The sequence below is a fragment of the Gambusia affinis genome, linkage group LG01, assembly GCF_019740435.1.
Source record: "Gambusia affinis linkage group LG01, SWU_Gaff_1.0, whole genome shotgun sequence".
NCBI classification, from domain to species: Eukaryota; Metazoa; Chordata; class Actinopteri; order Cyprinodontiformes; family Poeciliidae; genus Gambusia; species Gambusia affinis.
Genome location: NC_057868.1, coordinates 9,441,435 through 9,466,037, shown reverse-complemented (window position 1 = coordinate 9,466,037; position 24,603 = coordinate 9,441,435). Strand labels below are relative to the sequence as shown.

The 24,603-nt window shown below is 36.5% G+C and overlaps 1 protein-coding gene across 2 annotated transcripts in view; it reads right to left on the bottom strand.

Moving 5' to 3' along the window:
• The window catches only part of LOC122834664 (neural cell adhesion molecule L1-like protein), a 61,584-nt gene extending 57,801 nt beyond the window's left edge, over positions 1 to 3,783 (bottom strand). Inside the window, exon 1 of one of the 2 annotated variants that reach the window (XM_044123356.1) lies at positions 3,379 to 3,783. The gene's annotated coding sequence lies outside the window, so the exon portion shown is untranslated. The remainder of the gene's footprint in view (positions 1 to 3,378) is intronic. The other variant, XM_044123325.1, reaches the window with a different exon arrangement.
• Positions 3,784 to 24,603: the final 20,820 nt, after the last annotated feature.

Below are 24,603 nucleotides of genomic sequence, written 5' to 3'. Positions count from 1 at the left end.
CAGAATATAATCCAGTCTCTCAAGCTCTAATTAAACAATTTATGTTCCATAACTTTGAACCAAGTTACTGAAATGAAACAGAGCTAATAAATCACACCAGGCTCATTTTCCACAACCAGCTTTTTAGTTAAACATTTTGCAGCCACATAAACATGTAAGCTATAACCTTTGCGGTCTTGTTAATAACAGAGGTGCAGATTATTTGGAAATGTGCTGGTACAATACTATTGTTCACTTCTGTGGTGACGGTATCAACTCTGATTAACCTTCATTTTCCTCAGACTTCTTTTGCTTTTTCATGTCCCTGGAGCTTTAGCCTCTCAATCTAAAGTCAGTGTCAGATGTGGAAGGGCAGAGAGAGTCCATCCAGCCACCAAAAGATATTACAGACAGCTAGAGTACAAATGCATTGCAGGGAAATATAAAAACCTACTAAATACTGCATCTATTCTAAGGCTGTACAGTACATAAGTCACTAAGATATTGTCATCTAAGTATTAGCATGTGTGTTTTCACCCTGACTGCAGCATGCACCATGCACCATAGACTTTCATAAAAACAGTGATGTCATAAGCCTTAAAAGTGGAGCCCTCGCCTAAGCTACCTCTGGCCATTCAAAAATCTAATCTGCACTGAAGAACCATATATGGTGTGGAGATGAGTTTGGTTGATAAGTGTTACAGACAATCTGGGTGTTGGAAATCTACTATTTTAAAGTTTTAAACACTTTGTAGGTGTGTGATGTCTTTTTGGTTTATTTTCATAAATAGAAATTAACTTTGGCCAAGGTCAGATGATCTTTTCTTCTTGGTGCATTTCACAGCAAACTGTCCGATTTGTGTTTATGGCAAGAAATGAAGCACACAACATGACAGTGATCTCTGTTTTCAGCTGACACAAGGCAGTAACTAACTCACTTGGCCAGTTAGGATGTTTAACTTCAATCCTTGACTGGTCTCCTCTTGATAAATAAACTGACCACTACAAAGCAGGAACACACCACAAAAACTGCACATCTGCTCCCACAATTTGATCCTTGTTAGATCTGTTTGGATTTTTTTACATACATATTCTTGCTGCTTTTAATGCATCAACTTTGGAGGACAAAGTGTTCAGTTCCTGCTCTATTAATCCTACCTGCTATTCCTGTGTCTGGTCACAACGGTGTGTCTAATTGGTGAGCACTATGTTTTAATGGTTTAAAATATTATATAAAAATAAAACGTAGACCACTTTCTTTTTTTCATGCAGTGAAGTTAACGTCCATGATATTAAATGAATAATGCATCAGATTTTTAACTGATGGCATTTATTGAGTAAAGGCAGTAAGTTTAAGGTACACCATCCAACAGCTCAATCTTCTTATACTGTTAAAGGAATTATAAGCATAATTTTCTAAGTTATAATTTTTCTGCACATTTCTGTTTATTCTCTAATGTGAAAAAACAAGACCCTGTTTGTTGAATGTGAAGGGGATCTCACAACTATCCCAGCACAGGATGCGTTTCAAGATTTATCCTGATCTCATGTGACAGTCGGCTCTCGTGTCTATTAATCTGCTGAAAGCTCGAACTAAACATCACAGCAGGGAGCAAGATTCCCTGCAATTATCACATTTCAGTCAAGCTGGGTCACTCACAGAAAAACACTGGGCCATATTTTGCCCAAAGCTTCAGACAGCTGAACAGCCAGGCCAAATACTCATGTCACCTAAACCACCAGCACTTCCTTTCACTCACAACAGAAACAGTGGTAAAATGTAAGTTCTGCAAGTACTGCACTGCAAGTGAGGTAGTACGTCCTAAGCAGAATTTATTTTCAGGGCTCACCTTTTCACTTTTCAATATTTACTATCCACCATTTTCTGTACAGTTTTACTGAGCTCAGAACAAACAAAAAAAAAACAGTCCAGTGAAGTATTTGCCTCTTGGCAGATTTGCTCTACTTTTGCTTTTTTTTTTTTTTTTTTTGGTCATAATGAAATATATTTTAGAAGATCTAATGCATTTTAATTACCCGAGTCGTTTAGTGTGATATTAAAATCCTTACAGCAGGATTGTATTGTATTTAATATGAAAAAAGGGGGTTTGTGAAAGCAAACTGGCTTTATGTGAAACAGTAAGGCGTGAATTTTAGACTTATCCACAAAATAACCCAGAATTACATTTAAATCACAGAAGACCTCAGCTGAGGTCAGCATTTAGAATTTAATAAAAAGATAATAATCTTCAACAGAGACATCCAATGTGAAAATCATTGCTTACCTAAAAGATCACAAAAGCTCCTCTAAAATTATTTTCCTATTTGAAAAGAATATTCTGTGGACTAGAAAGAAAAATTAAAAGTTTTTTGTTTTTTTGTTTTTTTAAAGAAAATACACATCCCATCATATCTGAACAGCCATTCAAAAGAACAAAATCATACTGACAACCAAACTTTATGGAGGTAATCTATTTTTTTCGTTAAGGGCCCAGGTGATTTGTCTTTATGAATATAACCATGAATTCAGTTTCCTGACAGAAAGTCCTGAGTGTCCATCAGTTTCCAACCTTAAGCCCAAGCGCACAAAAAAGAAAAAAAAAAAAAAAAAAAAAAAAAAAAAAGGTTTTAGAGTTGCTCAATTCACATCTGGATTTAAACCTGATTCAATTGCTGTGGCATGACCCTATACAGATAATTCATGCTCAAAAATCTTCAAGTCTGGCTTTATAAAAATAATTCTCTGAAAACCAGGGCCACAATAACTCCCTATCAGTGCACATGTCTCAGTAGTTGTTATAAGAAATATTTGATAACAGTTGTTGATGCCAAGAGGAACACAACTGGTCATTAGTTTTAGAGAGAATAACTCGTAATCATACAGGGTCAGGGTTTGTATGTTTGTTTGATTTGAGACGTGAGACAGAAACAGAAAAACTTATAAGCCTTTAAACACTTTATCATGGTGCTGTGGGTGGCTTGACACATATATAAAATTATACTGGGCTTTTCAAATTGTGAATTCAAACAACTTTCAGGTCTTGATTTTTTATCTTTTTCAGCTCTTGGCACATTTTTGAGTAGTTTGGCAGTAGCCTCTAGTTAAATAAAAAAGTTCATACAAAAGTAAGAAGTAATTATAGCACAGACTGTAAAGCTATGGTAAGTAAATAATCAGCAGCAACAGCTGAAAAGAAATGCACTTTGTTATTTTTTATTAAAACAGCTAATTTCTTTGAGCCAGAACATAATCAGCCACAAACTCTGATAGTAACTTGGGCTGGTCCTGGATGCCCGTTTCAACTTTTTTAATATGTGATCAATTCAATAGCTACTCCCCTTTTTTTCATTGCGATGCAAACTTAACTCGGAATAGAGGTATGGAAATTTAAAACTCACCCACAAGCAGAGCAGCTTTAGAGCAGGACCTCTCTTGGCTTCCGATGAAATGTTTAGAGAAGAAAACGTCCACTCCGCAGTGGGAGAACTAACAAACGCCACTGCCGTGTAAACTTTACCGCAAGTTTTATAACCTCCGCTGTTGACCGCCTGAAAGTCTGCTGAGTGACGGGCAACACAGAAAGTTAACAATCGCCGCTCCGACCCACGTCTCCGCAAGGTTGTTCCTCTATTTTAGAAGCTTGTGGGGTCAAAGGACAAGGAGCGACTCTGCGTGCGCCGAGTGTCTCTTGTCATAGATCATGATAGGTACGGATGGGCCTGGAGTGAAAAGTGGGTAAATGTTTTTTGCTGCGCGCTCGTGCGTAACAGCAGCGTCATTCTTGTGCCCTCGAGCACATATATCACCTCTGACGTTACCTGCGTACAGGCTAATATGCAAAACAGCAGCCTACTACCGATCTCTGGAACATTATTAGTGACTTGAATGTGTGGCTGTTTATTCAGACACGTTTGCTGCCGAGATAACTTCCCTCACTCCTGTCTAAAATTCACCAAATCGACATATTATGATGATTATTTCACTGAGAATATTAAGCTGCTTTTACTGTATGTCGCATTAGGTGACTGTAAAGCGCAGGTGCATCTGTTTGCACTCTATTAGTCCACCGCACCCTCTGAGTTTACGCAAACACGTCACCTCCATTATGTAGTGAACCCATTCAAAAAAAAAAATGCTCTGTGTATCTTATCCACCAATAGCTAAAACATCCTGTCGCTGATGCTCTTTTGTCACTTCTTTTAGCAAAACGGAAATGTTTACATTCGTATCGATCATACTTTAAAGTAGACACAAGGAGACTTAAACCTGAAGGAGGGTGTGGTTATTATAGCACTAATGCGGGTTAAACTAACAGAGGCCAAGTGTCACCATTTAATAACCACGCCTTGAATCATAAACATGTCACACTATTTCCAGATGACTTAACCACGCTGTAAAATTGCCTTTGAAATTGCCTGTGATTCAGCAATGAGCCCCTTGACCTTTACCATTGTGTTTAAATCTCCTCAGTCAATATTTTACTGAAATACCTTTTGGCTTTTGGCTTATATCTCTGACATTTGCACATATATAGAGTGAAATGTCTGTCAATTATTCTTTGCAAATTGCTCAAACTTGGGCAGATTGGCTTGTCTCTGTAAACAAGTCCTGCAACATTTATGTTTGGATTCATGTCTGGACATGAACAAAGTCATTTTGACACACACACATGTTTTGATCTAAAAACTGTTCTATGTTTGATCTTAAGTGACATTATTCCTAGACGATTTGGAGTCTTTTACAGCTCCTAACATGTTTCTTTTCTGTTTAGAGAAACACTTACAGTGTGGAAAATAACACAAGATGTGTTTTCTCATTGGTAACAGAAAATGTGTTAAAACCATCACATTTTGTTTTAAAATGCTTTCAACTCCACCCATCTTCTCACCAGCTCTGATCTATCTTGAAATAATTATTGCCACAGCATGATTCTGCCATTACCGTGTTTCACCACAGAGATGATGTGTTCAGTGTGTGCTGGTTTTACATCAAACACAGAGTATACAGGGTACATTTTCTATTTCGCTTTTGTCTAAAAACAGCATCTTCATGCACACGTTTGTTGTGTTATCCACTTGACATGTGGAAAACTGATAACAGCACTTTATGGCTTTCTTCCTGCCAGGACAGACTTGTAAAATACACAGCTAATTGTCCTATGAATGGATTCTCCCACCTGGGCAGTGGATCTCTGCAGCTCCTCAGAAGAGATTGTTTTCCTCTTGTTTGCTTTTCTGAGGAATGCTCTCCTTCCGCAGCCCATCACTGTTGCCTAAAGGTCAAGGCTTGGTAAGCTGCAGTTGTGCCATTCTTTAATATCGTATGATTGTTTGAGCAATGCTCAGGTGTTCTTAGCTTTGGATATTATTTCATAAGCCTGAGCAATCTGCTGTGTTGGTCTTCAGAAGCTGTTTGTTCACTAATATTCTCTAAGTCCTCTTATTCCTCCACAAAATAGCTGGATTTATACTGAAGTTGAGTTGGACGCAGGTGGACTCTGTTTAAAAGCTGAGTGACTTCCAGGGGAAATTAGTTGCACTAGATTTTATGAAGAACGATCAGAGTAAAGAAAGCTGAATAAATGCATGCTTCCTTGAATTGTATTTGTGAAAAAAACAAAAAAGCTTTGAAACTATTCTTGTATTTCCACTTAGCAATTATTACAGTACCACTGTGTTCGTCATAAATTCCCAATCAGCTATGCTTGTGGCTATAATGTGAAATTTAAGCATTATCCTTACTTTTGCAAGGCACTGTGCACTAAATACAGCACATAATGAAAACTTAGCACTAATATATAAGGTATTGGATCATAACTATAATAAGAGAACACAAAAAATTAAAAACAATCTATAGAAAGAGTTTGAATGATTTCCTAATTATATAAAAGTTTGTAGACTGTCCATTTATAGTCTATGCCCACTTATCCTTGTGGGATCACTGGTGGGCTGGTGCCTATTTCCAAGTGATTATTGAGCAGGGGGCCTGTCCATTACAGGCCAACACAGAAATACACAAGACAGACAAATATGCACATATGCCCTCTCTCACCTGAGGACACTTTAGTGAGACCAATTAACCCAACAGCCATGTTATTGGACTGTGGGAGGAAGTCGAAATACACAGTGAACCCAGACGTGCACAGGGAGACAGAACCCAATGCGAAAAATCAAATCAGGATGCTCACCACTGTGCCACTGATGGTACATAATAGCTATTTTATCTATTTTATATTGTCCTCCATTTTTGTTTCTCTTTCCTCATTAGACATTTACCTAACATTTCACTCACTTTCTCCAAAATGAAAACTAAAGCATGTCATTATCTTTTGCATTGTACGTGCTCACATAAATCCAGATGTGACTGCAAGTCACTACAGTGAGGATTCAATCCAATTGTTGCAAACAGCAATGAATGCAGAAATCTGGAGATTGATGTAACCTTCTTATTGTAGGAGGAACAAATGACTGTAGGAGTTCACAGATTCTCAAGATAAGAGGCCCAAAATGAGGCAACCGCCTCATTATGGGCCTCTTATCTTGACCCTGAGTTTTGTTTTCTGTCTGGCTCGAGGCGTCTCACTGATTTTAGGTATGATTTGTCCAATTCTGACCACATATGCTCCTCTGCATAAGACCAATTACAGTAAAAAAACAAACAAACAAAAAAACATTTGGCCTAAAGTGAAACCTCTCAATTTATCTTTAGCAGTTTTACCCCTACTTTATATGAGCCAACTGTACAACAGAAAGAAAAGAAGAGGAGTGAATGCTGTTGCTATGGTAATGTATGTATATTTTATTGGCAGTCCTTCCTCCTGAGGTGTAACAATGCCACCTAGTGATATGTGAGATTATTGTGCACTCTAGGGATGCAGCTTCACAGAACAGATATCATTTCCACTAAATTACTTGAGGAGACACTGAAGACTAAAACACTGATGAGGGTTTATTTTTGATTTACAATCTGTAATGTAGCAACTCTATGTAGACATATTGTTTGTTCTAAGGTAATTCAAGTCTTCTGATTTTGATTCTGATTCTATCTATGTTCTCTAGTCAATGCTAAGCATCTAATGTATTTTTGTGTTTTCTCTGTTTGTTAACCTATTTGTGATTAACATTTTTTTTCCATATTAATAGATCCCAGAGTATATTTTACAGTCATCCACATATAGATATTTCATATAGTATTTACTCATATTGATTATCTAACAAAGTGTGATGCATAAAAAATAAGAACACTTGTTGTGACATTTTGTCACATTATAGCCAGAACCTTATGTGAAAGTTCAACTCAAGCTTCATAATTGTTAGTGTAACTAAAATAACCTATAATTTACATATAGCTAAAAATACATAAAAATCTAAAAAAAAAAAAAAAAAAAAAACTACTGAGATGCATTTGTATTCATTCCCTAAGTTGTCTATATATCGTAGAACCACCTTTCATTGCAATTACTTTCACAGATTAGGTGTGTGTTTGCCAGCTTTACACATCTGAAATCTAAAAATGCTTCTCACTTGGTTTAGGAGTCCACTTTGACAGGGCTATAACATGTGAGGATGAGTCGATCTAAACCTTTCTATCTGAATGCTCAGGAGAGTTGTCCTGCTGAAGGGTGAACCTTTGCCCCAGACTCAAGTTATTTGAAGCCTCTAATGGGTTTTCTTTCAGGATTGTTTTGTATTTACCTCAACCCGTCTTGTCATCATTTCTGATACGTAAGGTGTTGCTTCCCTTTAAGACAAGCAACCTCTCTGCATCATGCTGCCACCACCCTGTGTCACCATGGACTGGGTGTGATCAGGGTCTGATGCAGTGCAAACCTCCCCCTCACACATAGTTTTTTGTTTGAAGGCAGGTCAATTTTATCTTGCCTGACCTTCTGTTTGCACTATCACTCATGTGATTTGTAGCAAAAACAAGTAGAGGTTTCACTGGATTTCCTCTTATTGGACAAATTTGTGGCATGGAGATCCGTGTATTCAGGAGCTCTGTCGCTGCTCCAGATTTACTCTTTGCCTCTTTAGTGCTTCTTTGATTAATGCATACTTTTAGGTGGAATGTCATGTCTCGGCAGGTTTGCAGTTGTGCGACACTCTTTCCATTCTCAGATGATGGATTGAACATTGTTTTGTAACCTAACCCTACTTTAAACTTTTCTGCAAATTTATCACTGACCTATCTCCCATCTGCTACATTTTTTAGTATTGTCGTTTCCTTTGCTCTTTTAAAAAAATTTTTTTGAGGCCTTTGCACAACAGCTACATTCATGCAAAGATAGAATTATTCCCAGATGAATTATTTTCTAATTACAGGAGCTGAAATGTGAAGGTAATTGACTGCACTGACTCTTATTTAATGATATCACATAAAACAGCATTTTCTTTCCACTTCACAATTGCTGTATCTGCTGCTTCATTAGTACATTGAGGGGTTTGCAGCAGGGCTCTGAATGATACTTTGTTGTTTACTTGAATTTCTTTATACTAGCCAAGAGATTTCCAAGGTCTTTTTTTCTTATCAGTCCAATTCGGCTTGGTGAATCTCTCTGCCGTGTTTTCAGGTAAAGCATCTGATTCACTCAACTATTAAACTGTCATGCAGACTGACAAAAGCCAGCCACAGACAAAGTTATGGTGGATAAAAAAAAAAAAAGGAGATGATGCAGTTCAGGGCAACACTCCTTCTGAAGACAAAAGCTTTAGAGAATAAAGAACTTGTTCCAATAATAATAAAAAAAAAAATTACACTGCGTTCAATTACTTTCTTATTGACTGCATTGGGGCCATCAAGCTTCATGCAATATCTTCTTTTTTTTTTTGGTTGAGGGAACGGTTTATCTCGTGAAGTTTCAGCAAGATAATCCCTGTGCAATGTGTGCTAAATGGAGATGGACGGGGATTGAATGTGAACTGATAAGTGCAATCAAAGCCAGCTGCCTTCAGTTATTGACTCAAGACCCAGGGGTGTGTGAGAACGCGTGTAATATCAGTGTTGCAGGAGAATACTGGGAGTTACATCATCAACACTTAACACTACAACAAGCCCCTCACAAGATGATGGCAGCCACATGGGAAAACTGAAAGAGAAGTGCTAAATTACTTTAATATAAATGCACATTGGGAATATGTGATGAAGAGATGCTTTTGAGCTTCAAGTTGTTGATCTCTGCTCATTCTCACTGTGCTATTTTATTGACACCGAGCCACTTCTCTCTCCGTGTAGGCATGTTGGGTTGGTGTTGAGAAAGGTATCGAGATGAAGGAAAGATTTAGGCAAGTGTGATCATGTTAGGAAGGGGAAATAAAAGTAAGTATTGCTTCACCCTGAAACAAAGGAAAATAAATAAGTGCAAGTGTGCGTGTGTATGCTTGCTGTCTGTGGGTGGCTGGGTTTGATGTTGTGACAGACGGATCGATACGAGCAAACAAGGAGGGAAAATGTGTGTACAGTTTCAAATGGAGCTGGCCGACATCACGGCATGCTGCTCGGACAGCAACCTGACTGTCTGACACATATGCAAATCCAGATTTAATTAAAATAATTTACAAATCAGTGGAAGAAAAAAAAATTACTGTTGTCAATTAAGAGCTGCTGTCAACATCATTGCTGTCACTGCACAGAACTCTAAAATTTTTGTGCCGTTTTATATGAATAGTAATAGCACATCTTGGTTAATTATAATTCAAATATGCATTAACAGTATGAAGTAGACTAAATGTCATGTCCCTGTTTCCAGAAGTTTAAGAACAGAGTTCAAGATCAAAGAAAGTCAGCGCCATCTGTCAGTCCAGAAATGGTTACAAAGTCAATTTTTAAGTTTTGGGCCTGCAGCAAACCACAGTAAGAGCTGTTATCCATAAATGAAAAAAAAAAAAAACATTAGGGAAACTTTCCAGGAGTGACTGGTCTTCCTAAATTATTCAAAGAGAACGTTGATGACTCATCCAAAAGGTCACAAAAAAAACCCGGAACAACATCTGAAGCACTGAAGGTCTCTGTTGTGTTCGATGTTTGTAATTCAAAAATATGAGAAATAGAAACCGAGTAAAAATGCCATCCTTGGGAGAATTTGAAGGCCAAAACCACTGTTGACCCAAAAGGACACAAAGATCCATCTCACATTTCCCAAGCATGATGATCCCAAACCCTTTTAGGGAAAATATGACAAGACAGACAGTGGAGGGTTGTAAGAGATGTGCCTCCAGTTACATCAGGCACAAAGCCGACAGCATTTCAGAAACAGAACATCATACCAATCGTTAGACATGGTGATGGTGATTTGATGGAGGGTCCGCTGCTTCTGCTCCTTGTTGTAATTGATAGTATTATGACTTTTGATCTTCTGTAGAAAACTTAAAAGGAAGTATGTGGACATCATTTTTGTTGCTGTTTTGTTTTTAACCTTAACAAATTAAACCATTTATTAAATAAAAAGAAAAACAAAAATTGTATTTGATAAGCTCATCTCTGCTTCATATAAAAATGTGTTCTAGCATGTGGGACAATTAAATGTCGCAAAAACAAAAAATAAACAAAGAAGTCTGTTTTTGAGTAAATACCTTTTCACAGCCATACTGTATTATTTGTTACATATTCAAACCCTCATAGTTACAGTTGCATTTACTGACGTCTCTTCTTAAAACACAAATTTGGTTAATCTATTTGCAGGATACTTGTAAATACTCTGTAAAAAGACTATGTAGGACCTTCTCATTAAGCATTTTGGTTTGGAGCTTAAAATACACCTACCAATGTCTAAATATTCCTTGGCTAATATGCATTTTGACTCACAACTTGCAATAGTACTTTAATTTGATCTCATTAACTGTCAGAAACAAAATTGTAAATATTTGATAGGGGTAAAGGAAATATCTGGCTGATTTCTCTTTAAAATACTATTAGTGCATTCAGTAATTTGTTCATGAGACAAAATTAAAATAATAAACAAATAAGAATGTCAGAATCATAGTAATCAATTTAATATTGTTTTAGCAGTAGTTGGAATATGTATTGACTTTATGTTTTAAAAAAGGGATTTTACCATGATTTTTATTATGTATTTCATAAACATTGTGAAGCCATGCAAAACCAGACCAGATGTTAAAGTGACTCCGATCTCAAACTGTCACATCACTTCATGCAAACCCCTTTGAACATCTGTCATTTTTGGATTAGATTGTCATCTCCATTGAGTACTATGTTTTTTTACACTGGGATTCATGGTTGGCTGCAAACTGTAACAATGACCTTTCTCTGTGTTGCAAGTACAGCAAAACGGGACAGGCAAAGAATGTGCCTGCACAGCAACTATCGTTATGAAATGCTGCGCAAATGACAAAAATATTAAACAATTCAAGTGAACACCATTCTATTAATTTTTACTTTACCTTTCCTTTCCTTCAGATAGTCATTCAGTTTCAAAGTTACTGTTTCATTCAGGCGACTCTGAATAAAATGGACCAACCAAAGCGCTTCAGTGTAAATAAGTTTAGACTTCAACGACTAGAAAATGGTCTCTCTTACATTAAGGTAACTGGACGAACTCTAGACCTTTCTTGAAAAACAAAATGCACAGGAAAGAGATTGTTTGATTACATTTATATCCCAAATCCTTACTGTTATAAGTTTAAATCTGTTTTAAGAACTCTTTTTTTTTCTTCCGGAGATAGTTGGGTGGGTGTTTTATTTTTGTTTATTAAAACAGCTATGATATTTTTATAAAGTTCTGTAATTTCCTGGGATTTATGTTTTTGAATAACAGCTCTTTTCACTCAGATTAGCTATAATCTTAATCCACTGAAGGAAACAAATCTGTATATTAACAAAAGGAAAATAATTTGTTTACTCTGGGTGAAATGCTAACTACGTAAAACCTCTCCAACAAACCATGCTCTAAAAAATGGGCTCTAAAAGGGGACTCAGCAGAATTAATATGAAACTTTAGCAAAAAAAAAAAGAAAAGAGGAATACATATGTCCTATTCCAAAGAACTTGCATTTTTGGAGATGACCATATTTATCCTTATAAGTACATTCAATGGATCAATATGCATTTTTTATGTACATGTCAGCATGTTGACCATTAATTGATCCTGTATGTTAATCTTGTTTTCTGAATAATTCATAAGTCTGACATTGAAGGCATTTAGAAACAGATGTGTCCATCCTTAACCAGCTAATGACTCGCCATAAAAATCTCAGAGCTTAGTAGAAGTGATGTGTTTTTTGCGTTTATAGTGGTGACATTTTCCTTTTTTTTCCTGCATCGTTTGTCACCTAAAATTGCTCAAGTAAACACCCAGGAACTGCAGAGTAGTTGCTTGTTACCAGCTGTTTGAGGTTAATTGCATCCTTCCAATTTACTTGAACTTGCTGAAGAGATTTGTTTTTTAGCTTCGCTTTTATGTTAGAACTTAGAGATTGTGTCTAATTGGAACCAAACTACATCTTAAGAAAATAAAGATAATTTTTGCTTTACACTCCAGCTAGTAGGCTTGTTGCTTTGCAACGCATGTTAAATGCAGTTATTGACGAATGAAAGTGTTCATTATGAAAAGTGTATTGAAAATCTATGAACTGATTTGCACTGTGGACCAATACATACCTGAAACTCAATCACATGAGATGGATCTTTTTATTGAACTGGGAGCAGAGTGTGAAAACAGAAGCATTTGCACAGACATTGGCTCTACAGCCATGAACCTACTGCTAAAAGCCATGCTATTGGTATGCCTGTCAGGACATAACATCCCCCATTGTTTGCTCCATTACACTGCAGGATTCACTTCGTTTAAGCCTGCATTGCTCTCACAGTGAAAGCAAACACAACTTCCAGCTCCCTTTGTTTGTCATGAAGGAGGCAAAATAATCACTGGAGGTGACACAAAGTGAATTTATAAAGTTATTTCATTTTTCTTTCATATAATTAGATTATGATGCCATCCAGTTCATGAAGCATCCAACATCAAGTTCGGACTCGGCTGGCCTCAAGGAACTTAAGGCAAATTGTTGAACAATTACACAACAATAATATTACTTAATTTCACCCTAAACTATGCAGATACTTTACTTACCTCAGGATGCTGAATGCTTGAAGTGAACGTGAGGTGGATCCCAGTGTTTAATTTTTGATTTTATGTTCAGCTGGAAAGAAATTAAGAGACCACTTCACTGAGTTTGATTGAAAACCTTATGGTTATTTCACCAAATATTGAACTATTTCTGAGTTAAAATATTACTATTGTTGTTTCTAAATGAATATGAACTTCTTTTCTTTGTATTGTTTGAGGTCTGAAAGCATTGAATCTGTTTGTTATTTTGACCACTTCTCGATTTCAAATAAATTTCAAATAAATACTACATTTCTGCATTTTACATTTTACATTTTGGAGTTTAAGAGACATGTTGTCAGTAGTTCATAGAATAAATAAACTGATCATTTTAAGCGCTCTGTTAAATTTTTCCAGAGCTGCATATTCAACACCAAAGTGCATTAAAAGCAGTATGGATATAAATACACTTAATTGTTTGATGCTCCAAAAATTGTCTTTCATATCTATATGTTTAGAACCAAATAACACATGATTTTCAATGTAGTAGCATACATGTCAAAATAGGAAACACTGTACTAGCAGCTTTAGATCTGTAAAGTCCAAACAGGGAAGTTTCAGGCATAGTAGGAGATGTGGTCACTGGGGTGCAGTCAGAATCAGTAAGTCCGTTAATTTGAGGATCTCTCTTTTAGCCTTGAAACACCTTTGGATTCCCCCTGAATAAGCTGCAGAGTGTTATTTGATTGGATGAATGAATGTTATTAAACAATGCAGATTCAGTGACATTTTTGCAAAGGAAATAAACTCAAGTTGTATGGGTTTTTTATGAGAAGCAGGCTGACTCTATTGCTCTTTTGACTGATTACTTGAGAGAAGATACAGCTATGCAGATTAGAACGTAGTGTGAATGACATTCTGTTACATTTGGTTTTAGCAATACAGCATTATAAACAAACTTGTCTCAAGATGTTTTGCACTGAGCATGAATTCCCCCCTCTGAGAAGGCACTAAGGCAACACATAAGATGAGTCAATGGGAAAAGGCGAAATGAGAACTAAAATATTTATAGGTAATGAATATTCTGCTGAGAGTACTTTTGTACCCAGAGCCTCCTGCAACAGTTTCACTCTTTTAAATATTCATAACTGCTTAAACAAATGGAACTGCCACACAACATGTATAAAAAAGTATAAACATGCCACATTGTCCCCAAGGGTGTGAAGACTTTTTCCTGCTTAAATTTGTACAACTTATTCATGTGGTCAAACAAAAAGACGTCACCGAATAAGAACTGGACTAACCTCCTGTTGGAAAATGTAGCTTTATTTGATAATCTGCTCTTTCAACCCTTTAGTACACCTAGACTTATAAACTCACATTTCCTCAGAGGACTGAAAGAATTATTGCAATTTTGATTAATTTATCTGTTTATATGATGCCATTGGCAGATTTTATGTCCAAATCAACTGTGCAAGAAATGTCTGCTCCGATTTGGCAAGAGGATGTTGTCAGTAATACTTGTAGCCACATCCTACTTTTCCAATGTTCCCTGCCCTAAAGTGAAAAACTACCAGCTTTGGCTCTAATTCTTTCTGCACTGTGAGTTTAGGATTTAGGGACCTCTTCCCAGCATCATAAAGCCATCATAAGATGATGATGTCAAGAACTCAAGGGATGGCCCAGAGGCAGAAATAGCGACTACTAATAAGCCACTGTGAGGAATTAGAATGAAATAATCTGTTGAGTTGAAGTGTAAGGCATGAACTGCAAAGTGTCTGTTGTTACAGATCACAAAAACTACTAAAGGGCCCTTGAGTAATTCGCATGAAACCCCAAATTACTGCAGGGGCAATGTTCTGCTTAAGAGACCTCCTGTTCACTCTCAGTTACTTTATTTTACTTTGACTTTGTATCTTACTCTAAAATGTATATTTTTCAGAAATATACTGCTATACTTTGGCACAGAATAATGAAAGATCCAATGTTTTGCAAAATATTTCTTTTCCCAGAGGTGAACATATTTTATCTGGATTTTATATAATGGCTAGAGCAAAAAGAGTTGTGTAAGATTGAAAAGCAGATGAAAGAAGATGCATGGTTTTCTTTTTTAAAGAATAGAAACCTAAGCTACAAGTTCTCAGGAATATGTTTCCTCCAGCTTGCAGCGTATGGCATTACAACATGCCATTGCAAGTTGACTAAGCTTAATGAAGCTTACTCAGATTAGAGAGTCTATCAAGATCAATTACATGTAGTTGTGGATTTGACAAGGTCATTATAAGACATGAAGATGTTTTGGTCTAAAACCATTCCATTGCAGTTTTGACTGAAAGTTGTAAGTTTTTTTCCCCAACAGTACTTTAGTCCATTTTTTTCCCAGGATTCTCCTGTATTTATTTTTATTCATCTTCCTATTAATTCTGACTAATTTTTCAGTGCTTGTTAAGGATCTATGGTTATATCTTGGCTGGGTTTGTGAATGTGGAGTGCTCTTTTCATTATAAGTTGACTGATGCCTGAACAGTGCTGCATGAGATTTTCTGAAATTGGCATGTTGTTCCCTGACTTCAACATGCTTTAAAGTTTTCTATAACAACATCAAGATCAAATCTCACATTGATTGATTTTTATTTCTAAATTTTTTTCTAATTTGGTGACTTCTGCAGACAAGTTGTTGCACTAGATTTTTTTATAGGTATCCGAATGAAGGTGTTTGGATGCAAATGCATGTCTTTTTTTCTTTTTAAACCAAACTCTACTTTACTTATATAACAGAGCGGTGTTCGTTACAGGTCGTTTTGGGTTACATCAAGATCACAAATGTCCTCAAAGGATATTAATAAATGAGTTTAAAGAGTTGTGCAAACCTTGTGTGATTTCTGCTTCACAATCACATGTTGTTTTGTGTTAGTCTGTCACATAAGATGTCTATAAAATTAGTTTAGGTTTGTGGAACATAATTGACTGTAAAAAATCTAAAGAACTGCTATTACTGCAAGATACTATGACACCATTTAGTCTAGCAGTTTAAAGGATAATGGTTTGATACTTCTAAAGTGTGCAATTGTGTGAAGAAAACATAATGTTTGTGTACAAGTGAACATGGAACATAAATGTGGAATGAAAGCACCATTTACTGTAAAGTGCACTGTAATAATGCTTATATAAGTCCATTTGCCTTTCAGAAATGACTCACTTGTGTGAAACTACTTTTTTTGGTTTCACCTGTTCTCCTGATTACAATTAAATGTGCATTAATGATGCTGTAAAATTACACAACGCTCCACATGATGCATTTCCACAGATACCATTCACACATTGGAATAACACTAAACAGGTCACAAACAGAGCATCACTAATACTGAAAGAAAAACAACCACATTTTCTCTGAAATGCCACTGAGTTTACACAAACCCGGAGTACAGTTGACCGGTATGAGCTTAACAAAAGACGTCTTTCCATTTTTTATTTTTTATTGTAGGTCATTGGCAAATGCCTCCGAAAGAGGAACAAATACCCAATGCCCCTACACAAAACTTTCAAAAGTAAACTCCCGAATGCTAATAGAAGATAAGACACTAAATCTATAGACAAATTCAAAAAAATGTTTCAAATTCTAAAAAGGCTTACATCATCTTTCTTGGTCTCTGCTCTACAACCAGAAGGAATCAAATCTTAAAGAACTCAAACTTTAATCTTCGATCTGTTAGAAAAAATTGTTCAATAAAAAGAATCACCAAGACGGAAATCACAAGGGGGAGAGAGCCTCTGTTATATATTTAATTATACTTGCCAGTGAGGAGAAAATGCAATGTTACAGAACTCTCAAGAAACAAAAAGAAAATGCTGCTGATAATCACTTTCTATCAACACAAATGTGGGGTGACGGGGTGGGTGAAATCTCACAAAATCCCCCTTGAACAACAAGTTCCTTACCTTTGCAAACAGCCCTCTCTCAGGAAATGAAGTTATAAACATGGCTTCTTCACACACTATAAGTACCGTCGTGTACAAGCTCCACTTCTACCATCTATAAATGTCACATTTATTCTGAAGCCATTCTTGGTAGATAACATACAGTAATGATAGTGAACAAACAGCTTTTTCTGAGTCTTACTAAAACCAAGACAGAAATTTAAACATGTCATTCCAGAACAGCTCTAATTTGTTTTTTTAGTCCCACCAGGGCGTCTTTTGTGGGCTCTAGTGTCCCTTATTCGAAAGTAGGCTGACAGGAAAGGGGGGAAGACATGCGGCAAACGTCAGCCGGGTCTGGGAATCGAACCCACGACCGCTGCGTCAAGGACTGAAGGCCTCCAAATGTGGGTCGCATTATCCCCTACGCCACCACAGCACGCCCATAATTTGGTATTTATAAAATATTTCAAATCCGGCATCGATAGTAAAACATTGAAAACTGGATTCCAATTGCAAATGACATTGCTACTGTTTAGGAGTTTGTTCTCAAAGAAGTGAAATACTCCCATATGCATTTCAGTGCTCTACACAAACAGATTGATGGATTTCTCCTGTCTGAAAATATTGTATTTCACCCCAGGAGAAAATCTCACAAGGTGGTTTTATTTGTAAGCATCTTCTGCAGCCAAGCGAATTTCTTATTGACCAAAAACAGGATTTATATTAAAGTAGATATTTTACTTTTGCATCCCTAGCTCTGGCCTCGTAATCAGCAAAGGTGGAAGGTGCACTCTTGATGTCCCACACCCATGAAATTGCAGATTGCAATAAAATATATGCTGGAGAAATGTTAGTGAATCACATAGTTTCCTTTGAAAGAATACACAAAGAAAGCTTAAAGTGTTAGCTAATACTGAAGTGAAAAAGACATTTAACTCCCAGGAGAGCCTTGGTGATACATTTTAATTTAAGTGCAAGAAACAACAACAATGCAATAGCTGAGAATAGAAATTATAAACTCAGAAAATGAAGGTGAGGATGAAGATGATGTACTTTCTGTGTAGGGAGCATGGTTACCATGACACAAACAAATGCCATATTCTGCTTTCAGTTTATAAGTTATGTTTAATCTGTTCCTCTTTTTGTGTTTTCACTTAGAAGAACGTATCCTCAAACTCCTTCAACTGCAACCCTAAAGGATTTCTGTCAGGTGCACACTTAAGGTTTGAGCAACGGTCTCTGCAAAAAAAAAAAAAAAAAAAAACATACTATAATTAACATCTTAAATCCCAGCTGAAGAGTGCACGATTGAGATAGCCTCCTTTATGCTTGGGGGTGAGGGGGGAAGAAATAGCTGCGCTTCACTGCCTATTAACCAACCCACAGAGTGAGGGAGCAAATTAGGTGGGGATGTTTCCCTCCACAAAACTAGGTTAAACAAGGGGTCGTCAACAGTGAAGTGCACATCTTGCTCTTTTCTTTCTGCTTTCCGAATTAACCGAGGCAGGAATAAAACGAGGGAATTTAAAAGTGAGCAATCAGAAGGTTTGAGAAATAAGAACTAATGACTATTGCAGCTTAACAGAAGAATTAGAAGCACAATGTCTATTGCTGTCATACGCACTAACACCACAAGGGCACAAAAACGTACACAGAGTCACAATCACACACACAGTGCAGGAAGTAATACCTTCAGGGGTTTGCTATTAAGACGGGTAATCCATGGGCCTCGGGAGGTGCAGGATAATATATTCCTCAAAGAATCTTTTCACAACAAGGATCTAGGATGAAGAGCATGAATAAATTACAGGCATAATTAAAGGAAATGTCAAACTGCTGCTGCAAAGAACATTATTAACGATGTTGTGTCCATGTTGGGGAAACCTGGGCTTGAGTCACGGATGATGATCAATGAAAGTTTAATGTATTTTGTATTTGATAGAGGCAGTACTGCAGCTAATAAAGTTAAGCTTCACTGTGGATATTGACCCGTGTCTCTATATGTGTATTTGGTAGGAAGAACAGCATGAAGACAGATTCAGTGCTTGTGTTTGTGGGGGAAAACTAAGAGCTAAAAAAACAGGCTGGAAAAGAGAGACAGAGGGAGCGATAAGAGGATAGTTTATCTGAAAGAGCAAGAAAGTGGGACTTGAAAAGGTAGAAGAGAATTGCAAGTGAAAGCAAAAACTGTTGATGGTCTCCAAAAATATGTGGTTCTACTATGAACTGCAGCACTCAGTATGTGCTTATCAAATGTTTTGTGTGTGTGTGTTTGGGGGAGGGATCTGCTTTAAGCACTTCTTCACTTATGACTGCTCAATTTGTTTCATTTGGCTTTTGTCATGGTTTTCTCTCTGAAGTCTATGTAACTCGAAGCAGAGGTCACACTCAGAGGCGGTTTCTGATATGAGTGACATATTGTTTATAACTACCCATCTAAGAAGTCTTAGGTATCACAATAATAAGAAATGAAGGGACACGCAATAAACACACACACAAAAAAACTATCTTCAATATACAACAAAAGGAATTCTTGGAGTTAAAATATTTTCATTTCATTTTTTTTTTCACTTCAAGGAAATACAAATGTGTGTGGCTCTGGACCAGTTTTCCCTGGCAGTGCCTGGATATTTTCTCAGTGATCCCCCCCAAAACAAAAAAACATATTCTTGATGCTCACAAGGTTCACGTGTTACGCCTCAACGATCTCATATGCTGAGGTACGAAAGCATATTCCTCATATTACAATTTTACCAGTTGTATACAAGCTCATTTCCCTTGACATCAAGAATCTTTTTTTTTTCTTAGTGACTAGTACAGTGGAAAACAGGTTCTGTTGTGCACACACTCCAAACATACAAGCAAAAAAAAAAAAAAAAAAAAAAAAAACTTCACCCAAAATTGATGGAACAATCACGATTTTTGAGTGTATTTAACTCCCTACTTTGCAGCTCTATGTTTTGAACCTCTTGCAGATCATCCGCATTGTGTTTTTTGGCTGCATGTGTACTTAACGGGTAATGGCTCTCGTCAACCCCACATAGTGTTAATGGCAACCACTCTTGCCATTTACCAAAGCTTGCACATATCCATCCAGTTTTATGCTCCTGTACAGTGCAAAATCAAGCTGTTAGCAAATACATTACTGGTAGAAAAAAAAAGAAAATATTGAAAGGTGTATCCAGTAATAACAGGGTTTTAATAATACTTTATTTATTTTATTTTTTTTACTTTGACTAGAATATCTATGTAAGAATGTTGCAAAGAATAATAGTAACAAAGCAGAGAAAAAATAGCTGGAATCTTATCATATATATTTACCTATGAACTATTTACATTGTGGTAAGAAAGCAGCAGCTAATTTATCTTAAAGAGATTTCTTTCCCCTTTGAAATTTTTGATAAAATGATTCTTGAAGAGACCAGTCTCAGGTCTTGCACAAAGACTGACAAAGCGTGGAACGTCAAATGTGATGCTTAGATAAACTCCCACATTCTACCTGTGCTGTTTCTCAAAGGTTTTGCTCTGCATTTGCATTGAGATACATTAATCAGCGCTTCATATTAACACGTTCAATCAAGTGACAGAAGACGCACAGGTGGAACTAATAACATTACGGGGTGTTGGTGCAATAAATCACTGCAGTGAGCCATCATGCAAAATAACTCATTCAGCCAGTTTTATTCTTAACCACTCATGTGCTCTTCCAGAGATAATACGGCTAAATGTTTGGAAAGAAGCTGTTTTGTCTTGTCAGTAGATCTATTTTTATGTTTCATGGGAATGTTATCCGCATAACAGGATTTGTGCATATTTCTAACCGAGTTTGTGTTTCATTTTCTTTTCATTTATGGATTTGCGAGTCGTAAATGAAAAGATTTGTCAATTCTCAACATCAGAATCAGCACAGAATCATTTATAGAAAGTTTTTCATGTCTTCCTTCTATCTTTAAACAACTGCAAATCAATCTCAAGTGCAGTTTTCTTTCTTTAACTAATTTATAACTGCTCTTTTTTATTTTCATTTGTTTTCTTACTTCTCTTTCATTTCTGTTTTGGATATTTATTCCACTTATTTAACTTATTTTAAGTTTTTGTTTTGTTTTTGCAAAGTTTTTAAAGCATTTTAAGGTTTTTCTTTCATTTTCTTTTCGGCGTGAACACTATTATTGTGCAGTACTTCATTATAAAGTTTAGTTAACTTTGTTTTATTATCCTTACTCTATTCTTACTGCCAATGAAACGATCTGCAATATCACATGGAAAAATTCAGAATAGTTACCAATGTTCACGAGGATGGAAAATGTTGAAAACTTCAATTCAGTAAAGGAAAACAGAAATTTTCACGATACCATAAATCCTTGCACACATGATTTATTTTTGTGAATCTGGACCAGAACTACCTCTTTTTTGTGCTGAGAAAATACAAGCAATTTCTAAGCACAATCAAGAAATGTACGTTCTGTGTTCAGACAGGCATAAGCCCAGAGATAATCTCCAAGTAATGTTTAAGGACAAATAAATTTTAATATTTGGAAATAGTTGGGACCGTCTCCATAGAAATGTTCCTAAAGAAATTGCCAATGAAGACATGAACAACAATTCCTAGAAGCCGAATGCTTTTTGCAAATTTATACAGTGAAGTATCACATATGTTTTAGAAAAGAAAATGGAAAAATAAGGACAGCTGAAATAAAAAAAAAATTAAAAAAAAATCACAGTGTTTTACGAAAATACTGCCAGCAGGCTTTTGGCTTGGTTTAGCACAAAAACTCAACTGCCATCTTCAGAGCTCACTAATTAACACTTTCTTATCTCCTTGCTAAATCTGCACAAAAAGCAAAGTGTAAAAAGCTGTTCCTGCATGACTTACAGTGACAACAAGAATAGTGAGCTGCTGCATGTACCGAAGATTCGTGTCTAATTGGTGGGTACGCACTGGATCATCTATCTCCCAGCTCCAAAACAGTTTCTCAAAATGTTCTGCTTTTCTGCAAACTGTCATATTCTTAATTGTAACTGGCACAAGGCTTGAATGTCTCCTTCCAAATAAGACGTGCTTGTAAGCTGAGTGAAACCTTTGTTGCTGAAACAATATAACGAGCTGAAGCCTGTTAGGATTTTACACTTTCTTATAAAGTTTGGAGAAAAAAGAAAAAAAAAAGAAAAATGCTTTCCACATCTGATTAAAGTCAAATCCACAATGAACATCATTTACAATATTTTGCCAATCATTTTCTTATCATGCAATATGACAAATGATTAAATGATTTTTAGTCAGTTGTTGCTAATTTCACTCCATTACAGCTCTAGGCTGGTGTTCTTATTCTACAGGAAGGCGAATCTCTGTCCCAGTCTCATTCTTTACATTATCTAACAGGTTTTCTGAAAAGAAATTCCTATTTAACTCAAGTTCTTCCACATCTGTGTCCCCAATGGCTTGCAGCAATCTAAAGATGGAGCTTCTGGCATATTTTTAGTTGTTTTAACAGCTCTGTTGTTGCCATTAGTGCATTGTGAGTTTTGTTGACATGTTATTAGCTTCAAATGTCTTCAACTCCTCCACAGTTGCCATGAATCTCTTGACTGTTTCTCTAAACAATTCTCCTATATCCCAGCCTATCAATTTAAGAGGATGGTAGTGGCTATGGAGGTTTTTTTTGTGCCTGATTTCTGGATCAGGGATTGAAATTGAGCAGTGATCCATGAGACCTTCAAAGCTTTGGTTCTATAACACCTAACCTTTACTTACTGAACTTAATCTCTGACCTGTCTGCTGTGTTCCTTGGTTTTATGATGCTCTTTGATCACCAATATTCTCAAACCTCTCAGGCTTCTACAGAACAGTCTTATTTATTATTTATCAGATTATAAAGGACTGGATAAAAGGGTCTGTCCTACATTTACATTTTTTTCATCATCATTATTTATCACATGAAATCCCTACCAAAATACATTGTAATTTGTTGTTATAATGGGGGGAAAATGTTAAAACGTTGAAGGGGTATGATTTCTTCTGAATTGAAAATTGACTGAACGCTGCTTTTTCAATCTGCTGACCGTGTAAAGCGTTTTTATGGTAGAGCCTCTTTGACCCAGCTGCACAACCAATGCGCACAAATACAAACACTAATACAAAGGTCAGTAGGTAACTTTAGGGTGCTTTTCCGAGATGGGAGAGAGAGGAGGTTGGTAGCACACCCTCAACTTTCCAAATGGCAAGAAGAGCACTTTTCCTGCTGAGCCACAGTCACATAAGAAACGGAAGCTGGCGTCTGCTGACTGCCTTTTAAATTTGCTATTAAAAAAAAAAAATCAAATTAAGCCGCAAAGACAGAAATCTATGAAATCCAATGGTTCATAAAACCCCACTGTTCATCATAAGAGGCTGTTTGAGAAACAGGCTTACAGGGGCTGTTAAACAATTTGATGTTAACTAGCATAAAAATAGTAATTAGGCAATAATTCTTATTAATTGAACTTGAGAGCAAAAAAAATTATATTTTTCTGCTTCCAATTCTTTGCACCATGGGCTCCTGCTGCTGCTCTGACTCAAAATTAAAATGATTCCTGTAGATCTCATTAGCTTTCAAAGAGCCCCCAGTGACTGAAAGTCTTTTTAGAGCATTTGACCTCTTACGACTTCTGCAGGTCTATACGTTTTTACGTTTTAATCAAAGAATGAGATTATTATTATTTTTTTCTAATGCAAGTAAGAAATTTTGTGCTGAAGATATTTCCTCCTTTGAAGCCACTGAAGCACTGCTGATCCAAAAACAGGAGCCCTGGATTTATGAATTTTGCTCATGGTTGTCTTGAAGATAGCGCTTTGAAAAACTATTCACACCCCTGGACCTTTTCGTGCTTTGTCACAAACATCAATGTGTACATGATTACATGATTAGCTCAAAAGAAAATGATTTATACATCTCAAATTTAAAGAAAAATTTACAAGTAAACCAGGGCAAATTTTGTCATTTAACCTAATATGGATGTAAATCCAGCTGTTCTGTGAAAGATTCAGAGGTTTGTTGGAGAAAATTAGAGCACAAGTGGCAGCATAAAGACCAAGGAACACGGCAGGTGGATTAGGGTGCTTGAAGTTTTCTTGTGCAACTATGACAAAACTGGAATGATTAGGTTATAAAACAAAATTTTACAACTTTAAAATCTCACAGACCATTATCTGAAAATGGAAAAACTGCAAACCCACCAAGACACAACTGTGCACTTGAACTGTTTGAGAGAAGACAACATTAAGCTCTATGTGGTGAGACGACAGTAAAGCTTTAGCACACTGAAACATGGTGATGGGTTAGAATGGTCACTTCAAACACAAATATAAAGGCAATTGAAAATTTGTAGCAAGCACCGGCAGTTGTTATGGGGAAGATGTGCAGACATAGCTGTTTGAGGGCTTTAATGAAACTAAATCTAGACAGTAAATTAACCTGTGACAGCTGAGGAGCCACGTCAGGCAAGGGTCAACCAAAATGCATTTCTGTGGATGTTTGAAGCACAAAAACATGAAGAGAGAGGGGGAGAAAATGTTGCGCTAACAATGAACCGACCTAACAGATCTCTTGACAAATGAAGCGATTTGGTTTGGAAAAGGTTTTGTTAGGAAGGCCTTAGAAGATTCTGC